This window comes from Schistocerca serialis, chromosome 4 (assembly GCF_023864345.2).
Source record: "Schistocerca serialis cubense isolate TAMUIC-IGC-003099 chromosome 4, iqSchSeri2.2, whole genome shotgun sequence".
Classification (NCBI taxonomy): Eukaryota; Metazoa; Arthropoda; class Insecta; order Orthoptera; family Acrididae; genus Schistocerca; species Schistocerca serialis.
The window spans coordinates 345,941,378-345,954,353 of NC_064641.1; positions in this window are offsets into that span (position 1 = coordinate 345,941,378).

The following is a 12,976-nucleotide window of genomic DNA, read 5'->3' on the forward strand; positions in this document are numbered from 1 at the left end:
CTGACTGGTTTGATATGGCCCGCCACGAATTACTCTCCTGTGCCAACCTCCTCATCTCGGAGTAGTACTTGCAACCTACGTCCTCAATTATTTGATAGATGTAGTCCAATCCCTTTCTTCGTCTACAGTTTTTGCCCTCTAGAGCTCCCTCTAGTACCATGGAAGTTATACCCTGATGTCTTAAAAGATGTCCTATCACCCTGTCCCTCCTCCTTGTCAGTGTTTTCCACATGTTCCTTTCGTCTCCGATTCTTTGCAAAACCCCCTCATTCCTTATCTTTCCAGTCCACCTAATTTTCATCATTCGCCTGTAGCACCATATCTCAAATATTTCGATTCTCTTCTGTTCCAGTTTTCCCACAGTCCATGTTTTACTACCGTACAATTCTGTGTTCCAGACGTACATTCTCAGAAATTTCCTCCTCAAATTAAGGCCTGTGTTTGATACTAGTAGACTTCTCCTGGCCAGGAATGCCCTTTCTGCCACTGCTAGTCTGCTTTTGATGTCCTCCTTGCTCCGTCCGTCACTTGTTATTTTCCTGCCTGGGTAACAGAATTCCTTAACTTTATCAACTTTGTGACCCTCAATCCTGATGTTAAGCTTCTCGCTGTTCTCATTTCTGCTACATCTCATTACCTTTGACTTCCTTCGATTTACTCTTAGTGCATATTCTGTACTCATTAGATTGTTCATTCCATTCAGCAGATCATGTAATTCTTCTTCATTTTCACTCAGGATAGAAATGTCATCAGTGAGTCATATCGTTGATATTCTTTCACCTTGAACTTTAATTCCACTCCTGAACCTTTCTTTTATTTATATCATTGCTTCTTCGATAAAAATATTGAACAGCATGTGGGGAAGACTACATCCCTGTCTTACACCCTTTTTGATTCGAGCGCTTCGTTCGTGGTCGTCCACTTTTATTATTCCCTCCTGGCCCCTGTACGTATTGTATATTACCCATCTCTCCATATAGCTTACCCCTATCTTTCCAGAATTTCGAACATTTTGCATCATTTCACGTTGTTGAACGCTTTTTCCAGGTCGACAAATCCAAAACTGTGTCTTGATTTTTCTTTAGTCTTGCTTCCGTTATCAACCTCCTAGTCAGAATCGCCTCTAGGGTGCCTTTACCTTTCCTAAAGCCAAACTGATCGTCATTTGGCATAACTTCAATTTTCTTTTCCATTCTTCTGTATATTAACCTTGTTAGTAAATTGGATGCCTGAGCTGTTTGCAGTCTTCGGAATTTTGTGGATGATATTTTTCCGAAAGTCAGATGGTAAGTCGCTGGACTCATACATTCTACACACTAATGTGAAGACTCGTTTTGTTGCCACTTCCCCTAACGATTTAAAAATTCTGATGGAATATCAGCTACCCCCTTCTGTCTTATTTGATCTTAAGTCCTCCAAGATCTCTTAAATTTTGATTCTAATACTGGATCTTCTATCTCTTCTAAATCGACTCCTGTTTCTTCTTCTCAGACAAATCTTCCGCCTCATAGAGGCCTTCAGTGTACTGTTACCTCCTATCCACCCTCTCCTCTGCATTTAACAGTGGGATTCCCGTTGCACTACTTCTGCTATCACCGTTGCTTTTAATGTCACCGAAGGTTGTTTTGACTTTCCGGTGTACCGAGTCTGTCCTTCCGACAGTCATTTCATTTTCGATGTCTTCACATTTTTCATGCAGCCATTTCGTCTTAGCTTCCCTGCACTTCCTATTTATTTCATTCTTCAGCAACTTGTATTTCCGTATTGCTGAACTTCCCTGAATATTTTCCTTCTTTCATCGATCGATCAACTGAAGTATTTCTTTTGTTACCCACAGTTTCTTCGCAGTTACCTTCTTTGTCCCCATGTTTTTCTTTCCAACTTTTTTGATGCCCTTTTTAAAGATGCCCATTCCTCTTCAACTTTACTGCCTACTAAGCTATTCCTTATTTGTGTATCTGTAGACATAGATAACTTCAAGCGTGTCTCGTCATCATTTAGCACTTCCATATCCCACTTCTTTGCGTATTGATTCTTCCTTACTAATCTCTTGAGCTTCAGCCTACTCTTCATCACTGCTGTATTGTGATCTGAGTCTATATACGGTCCTGAGTACGCCTTACAGTCCAGTATCCGCTTTCGGAATCTCTGTCGGACCATGATGTAATCTAGCTGAAATGTTCCCGTATGAATTGGTCATTTCAAAGTATACCTCCTCCTCTTGTGATTCTTGAACACAGTATTTGCTGTTACTAGCTGAAATTTATTACAGACCTCAATTAGTCTCTCCCCTCTCTCATCCCTTGTCCCAAGCCCATATTCTCCTCTAACCTTTTCTTCTACTCCTTTCCCTACAACTGCATTCCTGTCTCCAGTGACTATTATATTTTCATCTCCCTTAATGTATTGTATCACCCTTTCAATATCCTCATATACTTTGCCTATCTCTTCATCTTCAGCTTGCGATGTCGGTATGTATACCTGAAATATCGTTGCCAGTGTTGGTCTGCTGTCGATTCGGATAAGAACAACCCCTTCACTTAACTGTTCACCGTAATACACTCTTTGCCCTACCTTTCTGTTCATAACGAATCCTACTACCGTTACACCATTTTCTGCTGCTGTTGATATTACCCTGTACTCATCTGACCAGAAATCCTTGTCTTCTTTCCACTTCACTTCACTGACCCCTACTATATCTAGACTGAGCCTTTGCATTTCCCTTTTCTGATTTTCTAGTTTCCCTACCACGTTCCAGCTTCTGACATTCCACGCCCCGACTCGTAGAATGTTTTTATTTTGTTTATTATTCAATCTCTTCCTCATGGTAACCTCCCTCTTGGCAGTCCCCTCCCGGAGGTCTGAATGGGGGACTATTCCGAAATCTTTTGGTAATGGAGAGATCATCCTGACACGTTCTCAGTTACATGCCACATGTCCTGTGGATACACGTTATGTGTGGTGGTGGTTTGAATTGCCTTCTGCATCCTCATACCGTTGATCATTGTAGGTTCTTCCGCCTATAGGGGCAGTTTCCCAGCCCCAGGACAAGGGAGTGCCCTGAATCTCTGTCCGCTCCTCCACTTTCTTTGACAAGGCCATTGGCAGAATGAGGCTGACTTCTTATGGCGGAAGTCTTCAGCCGACAATGCTGATTATTAATCAAAATTTAAAGGGTAGCAGGTTTCGAACCCGTGACCGAGGACGTTTTGATTATTAATCAAAGACGCTAACCTTATACCACAGGTGTATAGTTTATGCTGCACAAAATGAACTTCATGAATGACAGTTTTTACCATTTTTCTTTCAGTTGCCATAATTCAGCTTTCATTTATTTCATTTCGTTTTCAATCTCGAGGCTTTCCCTTCCGTTTGAGGCCTTAATCAAACTCCTTAACAGGATCTGAGGATGGGATGTTACGAGGGCCAATTACGTCGGCATTCATGATCTAAATAGCCACAACCTCTGCTTAAAGCAGGATAGGCGGCGATCTGTGGAAGGTCTGACAACAGAGTACAATGCTCGTGCAGGCACATGTGTTTCGTAGCACACTGTTCAGCACACACTACTGAACATACGGCTCCGCATCAGACGCCCCTTATGTGTTCTGATGTCGACACAGCGCTGTCGTCAGTTACATTTGCAGTGGGCACAGGATCATCCACGATGGTCCGTTGACCAATGGAAGCATGTGGCCTGGTTGGGTAAATCACATTTATTGCTACACCAGAATGATGATTGTGTCCATACACGCAATAATCCAAGTGAATATCTGCTCGAAACATGCGCTGTGTTATCAAAGTGGGGACGTTCACCTGGGCTTCAGTGGGACCTATGGTAGTGATCAAAGGTACCTTGCAGTCATGCACTGCGTGAACATTACTGAGGATCATTTGCACCTCCCCTCATGCTCGATGTTTTCCATGAAGGTGATGGCATTTTCCAGCTGGAACTGCCAGTGTCACAAGGCCAGAATCTTGCTGCAGTGGTTTGAAGAGCGTGATAGTGATATGCTGGCCACCAAATTCGCAATATCTAAACTTGATAAACGCATCTGGGGCACTATTGAGCACCACCTCTGCGTCCACAAACAAAGGGCCAATAGTTTAATGGAATTATGTGACCCGCGTGTAGACATCTGGCACCACATACCTCTGGAAACCTATCACGGACTTGTCGAATGTATACCACCTGGAATCATCGCTGTATTGCGCTCCAAGACGGATCAACGCGATATGAAGCAGGCTTTGGCTCATCAGTGTCTTTAGGATTTGAGCATGTCTGTCCTACATCGTACATGAAAAAAAACTGGTCGCATATCTCCAGCCGGCCAAACCATGTGGAGACATGAAGCCCATTAAATATATAATCTCCCTGGAAATTCGTAGATCAGAAATAACCACTGACACACAAAGTGTCTAAAACCAATCTTGTAAAGAAATTGGAACGAAGGACAATTAAATTCGTTGTTGACCTAATAGTTCAGTATTAAGAAGTACAAGAAATAGGTGAAATAAAAGTGATCATCTGTATCAAATTAAGTAGCAGACTAACTAGCGAAAGTTGCATCTAGAGACCGAAGACATATGGAGTTAATAATTCATAGACAGCCTCTTTAAAATCAAACCGAGTGAGGTGGCATAGTGATAAGACACTGGACTGGCATTCAGCAGGATGCCGTTTACAGTCTCTATTCGACCACCCAGATCTAGGTTTTTAGTGATTTTCCTAAAATGCTCAATACAAATGATGGAATGGTTCCTTTAAAAAGGACTTGGGCAGTTTCCTTCCATCCTTCCCCAACCCACACTTCTGCTGTATTCTTAATGACATCGTCGATGACTGGACGCGAGATTCTGATCTTTCTTTCCTTCTTCCTCAAAATCAAACGAGAAACCCTTTCGTGTCAGGGAGAATAAATTGTAACCCGAAACAAGAGATAAGAATTACGAACGCTTTTAGCCGTTTGTGACAGCCATGGTTTGAAAAATCCAAAAAGTGGGCAAAGATAATAGCGTCCATTGTGTGAATGCTTCTCCGTCAGTCATCTTTCCCCGTCCATTTCGATAAAATATACTCACTGGATTCATTTTAGCGCCCGTTTGCCGCCTGTTAGTGGCCTACGAAACTTACACCCCGCCCCCTCCCCCATCCTCTTCTGGTCCAAACGATACGAATGTAGCAGGGCTAACATTTTAAAGGAGCTCCTGAATCTTCGTCAATGCCTATCACTTTGCTATCAGAGTTTTTGGAAATCCACCCAGAACTGCATATTATGCTGTAGATAGGGTCATACCAAGGAAATACGCAAAAATTTGACCTTATGAGAGTAGAACCGGGACACTGGGATATCCGCACAAACGAGTTACATATATAGACAGTTCATCTAAGTAGCAGGGAGATGAGGGTGCTGGTGCAGTTTTGATATCAAATTAATTTCAAATTGTTGTGCAAATTAATTGAATTGATTAATTAATTACCCCCAAGCACGCCCATCCCCACCCCCAGACGACATGTGTTTACCTCAGCCTGTACGTGAATCCCAGCCCCCTTTCCCTCCCTCCCCCTCCACCACTTACCCATTGGCAGGCATTTCGAATTTTGGCGGGAATTTCGAATTTTGCCGGAAATTTCTTTGTCCCAGAGGTGTGCAGACGTCCTATCCCCCCTTCACCCCAAATCGGGAATTAGAGGGAAATTAAAAATGGCGGTGACCTTTCTAGGACACAGATCCTTGTGCTCCTAGATGGAAATCTCAAGTGCACCCCCCAACACATCGAAACTGTGCAGATGCAGGAGAGAGGGAGAGAGAGAGAGAGAGAGAGAGAGAGAGAGAGAGAGAGTAGGGGCTCTGGAATTACGCCACATCACGAGTGAATTTTGTGACAGGCATGGTAAGAGTAACGAAAGCTTGTGAAGTTTTACAGTTCACGAAGACAGTTCGTTTGGCAGCCTCGAATAAATATGAGGTAATGGAATCCTTTTTTAGTATTCAATGTGGATGAACCACAAGCCAACAGCCATACAGTCCGATACATACGAAGAACACTTTTTCAGCCAATAATCGCTACGTCTGCAAGGGGCAAGCCCGACGCCAGCTCGCGGTTTGGAAGACGTATCCAAACAGCTACTCCTTGTACGACGTATTTACCACAAAAATTCTTTAGTGTCGTCCGTACTGTCGACGGGTAAAGTGGTACAGCAGATTTATGACTGATCACGGAAGTAGCTCGCAACTGTAGCGACAGAGCTTGTAAGCACATGCTCGTCGAAAACTTCCAAGGAGCGCGTCAGGAGTGGCGAAATGCAATAAAGATGTTGCTCAGCTATCGGGAAGGAAAGGCGCCTGAGTTACCGACACGCACATGAAATTACTCGCGTTGTAAGTCTATATTTATATTTTCATTCATATTCTGCAAACCACTGTGAATTTCTTGGCTGAGAACACTTCCCATTGTACCAGTTGTTAAGGTTTCTTCTCGCTCCATCCACGTATGTATCGCGGGAAAAAATGACTGTTTAAACGTCTTTGTGCACGCTGTAGTTCTTCTAATTCTGTCCCCCCGCCCTCCTCGACCACTATGGGAGCAATACGTAGAGGGTTGTAGCACAGGGGATTTGTAATTACACTTTCGCTACTTGAGAGGGCCTCTACGAAAAACGAGTGATCGTAGTACAATGTAATATTGTAGTAACATTTGTAAGGACGTGTGGAAGAGAAATGGCGAATAAACCATTGAAAGAAATACATTTTCATTTCCATATGACAGGGTAACTTTTGTTAATTGCGTACTATGTTTGCGTTACAGGTTACGAACGTTGCTCAATGTGAGGACCATCTGCATTCATGACAGCCTGGAAGTTTGTACGGATGCCATTCCACAGTTGTTCGCAGCACTTTTCGAACGATGGACCATGGAATGTTCAGCTGTTGTGACATAGTTCGTGCACTGATTGACGATCGCACATTGTGCCCAGAATTCTCAGTCATGGCCACAGAAACTTCTTGAACGATTCGTGGCGCAATTGGCCGTCGGCCTCTCCCGTGAGCAATTCCCAAATCGCCAGTTAATTCGAATATCCGAATCATCTTCTTCAACGCTAGTGCGGAGAGAGGACCTCCCCGTATTCCTTTAACGCGTCGATACTCGCGAAGAGCAGCGCAATTATTGCTGTTGTTGTGATAAAACGGCTTTACGAGTAAAGCCCTGTTGACGCTTTCGAGACCCATGTTGAGGTCTGCAACTGCACTGCACACTGATTCTTCTGTTTCAACGCTATGTCGCCTTACGGTGCAGAGGTGGTGGAGTGGCAGGTTGTGGAGGCGAAAGTGCTGGTCAGGGATGGCTGGGAAAACTCCATTACGAGATACAATAAACTTTATTCGTCTTGGATTACTATGTCGGAGTGCAGTGGCGCGCCTGTGTAAGACCTCTGCAGGCGCGTTGTCCACGGACGATGCCGATGACGTGCGAAAGCCGCGCCAAAATGATGGCCGATTGACATCCGCATCCTGCTTTGTTGATACTGTTCACCTCACTCAGCAGCGCGTGTCTGACTTAGCACTATACCAGTGCTCGGCAAAGTGATTAGTCAACAGAGACAAATATCAGTGGTACAACGATTGAAATTTATTTTGAAAGCCAAATTTTTTGAACTATTTAACTAGTTACATTGTTATTAATTCAAATCAAAACCAGATCAGTCATCAAATCGGCGATCGAGGACCCTGTAGATCATGGGCCGTCCTGACAATGCTCCTTCATAGATGGCGATCTTGTGCACTTTGGACCCAGTTGTAACGGTCCCGTAGCTGGCAAAGGTCTTCCTGCAGCACGTCCTCCCATCGCTTTCTGGGTCTTCCGATTGGACGGATACCACCAGTTCTTCCCACAATTACAGCTTTTGCCCGAGAGGTGTCTGGTCTCCTAGCAATCTGGCCTGCCAAGCTTATTCGCCGCACTTTCAGTTTTTGAACGATGTTCGGTTGCCTCATCAGCTCAAACTATTCTTGCTCTTTTCAACGTCTCCACGAGCCCCCTTCCTGGACAGGCCCAAAGATCCTTCTCATAAATTTTCTTACGAATACCAATAAGATTTCTTCGTCCTTCTTAGGTTCAAATGGCTCTGAGCACTGTGGGACTTAACACCTGAGGTCATCAGTCCCCTAGAACGTAGAACTACTTAAACCTAATTAACCTAAGGACATCACACACATCCACGCCCCAGGCAAGATTCGAACCTGCGACCGTAGCGGTCGCGCGGTTCCAGACTGAAGCGCCTAGAACCGCTCGGCCACTGCGGCCGGCATTGTGCTTAAAGTTTCTCTCCCATACAACAATACTGGCACTATCACGTCATTGTATCTTTAAGTTTGGTCTTAATTGACACATTCTTGGATGACATTATCTGCTTTAGATTGAAATAAGTTTTAGACTCATTTACAATACGTTGGTTTATTTCCTGTTTTAAATTATTTTGCCTGTTGAACCATGTACCAAGGTATTTAAAATTTTCCACTTCAGCAAACTTCCATATCCCTACCTATAATGGGGTGTCATTAGGGGCTTCTCTTGATACCTCCATTGCCTCAGTCTTTTCCGCATTAATCCACAACCCGATCTTACTTGCATTTTGCGCTAGGTCGCTCTACAGTTTCTGCCATCTCTTCGTCTGGTTCTGCTAGAACTGCGATTGCGTCTGCATAACCCGATAAATCTGTCCTACCGTTTAGCGTCACCCCTTTGTTTCCTCTTTTCACTTCTCGGATTACTTTCTCTACGACCAGATTAAATAACAGTTGTCTCACACCCTTTCTGATATGGAATACCTCCGACAGCTCCCCTTGGCTGATGTCTCCACTGTCCGCCGCTCGTGGTCTCGCGGTAGCATTCTAACTTCTTGAGCACTGGGTCCCGGGTTCGATTCCCGGCGGGGTCAGGGATTTTCACCTGCCCCGAGATGACTGCTGTTGTTGTGTCGTCTTGATCATCATTCATCGCCATTACGGTCGGAGGAAGGCGTGCCTAGTACGGCCTCCTGTATCGTTCCTCTACGCTCTATCAAGAATCATGGGACTTCATTTCCATTTGTCTCCGCTGTGCACACCTTGATCATATTTGTTAACTTTATTGGTATACCAAGCTCTCTAAGGACGTTGTACATACTTAATGTGTGTTACTGATATTAATTTAGGTATTCCTAAGGTAGCCTTTGCTAAATAGTCCTCAGTGTGATTTGAGATACGTTCACTGTCGTAAACCCCTTCCAACTCTCCCATCCACATTCATCTTGTAAACTTGTTTTGTCTATCTCCTTTCGTTCATGCTCCACATATGTCCAAACCATCTCAACATATCTTTTTCAATACTCGACACTGTATGTTCTTTCACTCCTCAAAGTTCCCTGCAGTTCACTTAATAAACTTCACTTAAAATTTTAAGTTTTAGTTAAACTATAGGTACGTCACATGAAACTTCATATCATACTTCACGATTTAGTAATTGATGAAATTAAACTGTAAGGTATCCATAAAATTACATAGTGACAGTGACTGACAGACACTAATGCGAGCAATGGTCTTGCATATCAGAGGAAAATTTGAATAAGTCAATTTTTTGTTGTCAGTTTTTAATTTTAGGTACGATTCTAGGTTCTTATCGATAAGACGACTTTACGGTTTATTCCCGGTAAGGTTCAAGCTTGAAAACGATTCTTCGTATGAATACGTGGACCCAAATAAGAAAAGAACAGCTAATTCTAGCTTTTTCTGCTGGTATATGGACAATAATATTACTACAATTGTTAAAAATCAACGTATCTTCCTTCTTCAGGTCTTTCAAAGCAGATCACTCGTGCCGTGAACTAAGTTCACATTTGCTTTCTCCAGTATTTCTAACCAGCACAATGACGATGAAATTTTTAACTCTGCAGTTCTGTGTTTTCTAAATCCAGCAATTGCATCTTAAAGTTACAAATGCAAGATTAAAACCGAAAATTTGATCTGTTACAATAGCATTTTTTTCTTTTTCTGAGGCTAGAGTCGCTTTGTTACTTCTGAATTGCTGAAACCTGCTGCGAAAAGTTTCCATGCTGTATAAATGTGTTGTTTCGCAATAGCAAATGTTGATATCAAAATTAGTTTATTGGCGATGTTTCAGTAGATTTGGAAAGTGAATCAAAGTTTCTATTTCAAATTCTTGACCAAAAATAAATAATTAGTTTTCGAATGAAATAAAATCAAAAACATTGTATTTCTTTCCCCCTATAGTTTACGATTAAGCTGTTTTTGATGAGACGTAATGTGTACCGTGAAATCTTTGCATCCAATGATCGTTCGTTAGTTCTGCTTACTGAACGCTCTTCTCAAGAAATGCAACTTTCTGTTAATAAGGAAGCAAAAAGTATCAAAACTTTTTGTCTTGCTAATCGTACAAGGCTGACATCTCTGAATTCCGTACCAATCTTAATCTCTTATTGTTCTCTGTATAATTTTATTCCATGATTCTATTTAGGAAGCATGCGTAATTTTTTTTTGTAGTCTTTTGTCCGCATGAGATGATGGTGCTGAGTCGTTAGATACACCGAGTAATCTTCTTTGCTTTTATTTTCTGCCTTCAAGATATAGTGCACTGTGTGCTCTTTTGGCCAGTTCACAGCATTTATTTTCGTATTAGCATATGGTACTGCGTCTGGAGTTAGAAAATCTGCGGCGGTGAAAACGATTGGAGATGCTCTGTTAACGGTCGCTAATTTCTGCTTGACTATATGACATATGTCTCTTACTCTTTCACACACGAATCGGTGTTCTTCAGTGTCAAGAAGGTTGCATGACGCGCACAAGGGCGAAGTTGTGAGATGTATAGCATGCAATTTGGAATTAGCTGATATTTTCCTGTTGACTGCATTATACCAAATTGCTGTCACCTTAGAGGGTAAGTTCCGATCGTGGATATTTTTCCAAATTGCAGACCAGTCGTTGTTGGGGTCTTTTCTTTCAATAATATTTCCTTCCTTAGCTTCCATCAAATAAGTATAGATGTCCTTTACTTTCGTCAACTGCTGTTCTGAGAGCCTCGATGAGATATAACTGTACTCAACGAGAAAAGTTTTTAGGTGACAAAGACCAGCTGGTATATGCTGCACATCTATTGGCGGCTGCATGCTTGCTGGAGCAATTTCATTCAGCAAGTGGGCCGTTAAGCTGTCGGGCATCTGTTCCCATTGCTTGCACATTCGACACACATATAACGCTCCTGACCTGTAACTGACATCAACGAGTTTTGAACCTCCTTTCCTTGTTGGGAGTGTTAGTGTACTGAACTTCACTTTGAAAATGTTGCCTTGGCTTACAAAGCTTCCTTTCGCGGACAAAATTCTTCTGGCAGTTTCTAATGGCATCGGGAAAACTTGGACAACATAGTTAAGTTTGGATGTTATATACACATTTCCTAGTATGGTTTTCTGTATCTCGTCCAGTTGCCTCATACTGTTTCCTTGTACAGATGCTCGTATGCTTGCAAGTAGTTTTTTATAATTGACGGCAATAGTGTGTTGGATGTTGCTCCTAAATTCAATACCCAAATATTTCAATGTGGATACTTTCATCAACTGTCCCAGATTTTTCATGCATATTCCTCTGCCTAGGTTCATGATGCCTGACTTCCTTTTATTTAGTTTGGCGCAAGAAGCAAGTTCATATGTACGTACAATCTGAAGAGCTTTCACCACTTCATTTATAACCAGGACGCCTACATCATCTGCGTAGACATTGCACACTATTTTCTTGCCGTTTATACACAGTCCTTGCAGGTAATGCGTGAGTGTCGCGAGGAGAGGTTCTATTGCTATTGCGAAAAGGGCCATTGACATTAGGCAAACTTGATGTACGGATCCAGTCAATTTAATCTCTCTACTTAGCTGTCCGTTTATCATTAATCGTGCTACACTGTTTTTCAAAATTTATTGAATAATCCTCACGAATCATGGTGGGAATCTCATTACTTCCATGATTCCGAGGAGATACTTATGATCTACTTTGTCAAACGCCTTCTCGAAGTCTAATGACACTAAAGCACATTTCATTCGGCATACATTTGCGGTTGATATTATATCCCTATATTCGCATGTATTCTGATAGATGTTTCTGTCTTTGCCTACCCATGTTTGGTACGGGCCAGTTACAGAGTTAATAAAGATTTTTATTCTTCTTGCAAATTTTGTAATCACTGTTGAGTAATGTTACTTGGCGAAGGTTTTCAATTGCTTTGCTAAGTGAGTTTTTAGGAATTAGAACTATGATCCCTTCAGGAAATTCTTTGGGAGCGTCAACATTTCCATTCAAGAGTTCGTTGTACATGCATAGCAACTTGCTTTTCATTTGTGGCCAGAACACTTGGTAGAATTCCACGGGGATACCATCAGGTCCTGAAGATTTATTTTTAGGACTGTGCTGTTGCGTCTTTCAATTCGTCCTCTTCTATTTCAGCCGTGAGATTTTCTACTTGCTCTGTACTAATTCGTACTGATACGTTTATAACAAGATCTCGCCGCGCCTCGTCGACGGTAGGTTTGGTGGACATCATATCTGAGATATATTTATGAACAGCGTTTTGAATTTCATTCTGTTTGCGTGACTGGTCTGTCAGTATTTTTTTGTTTCCTCTCTTATTCTCACGCATTAGATGGTACATAGCTGTTTCTTCCCCTTCTACAATGTTTTGTATTCTCGCTCTGACTTTAAAACCTTCTGACTGTCGCCGCTTCTGTGCTAAAAGTTTTGCTTTAACTTTCTGAGTCCGACTAAAGTTCTCCATTAATCGTGTGTCCAGGGTGTACAGGCTCTAAGGCAGCTAAAATAAAATTCAGTCGTCTTTTTAATCCAGAAACTTTTCTGTCGTGAGTAATCGATCAGCATTCTTCTTATTTTAGGCTTAGCACATTGTAACCACCAAGCTATGGCAGAATTGTATAGCG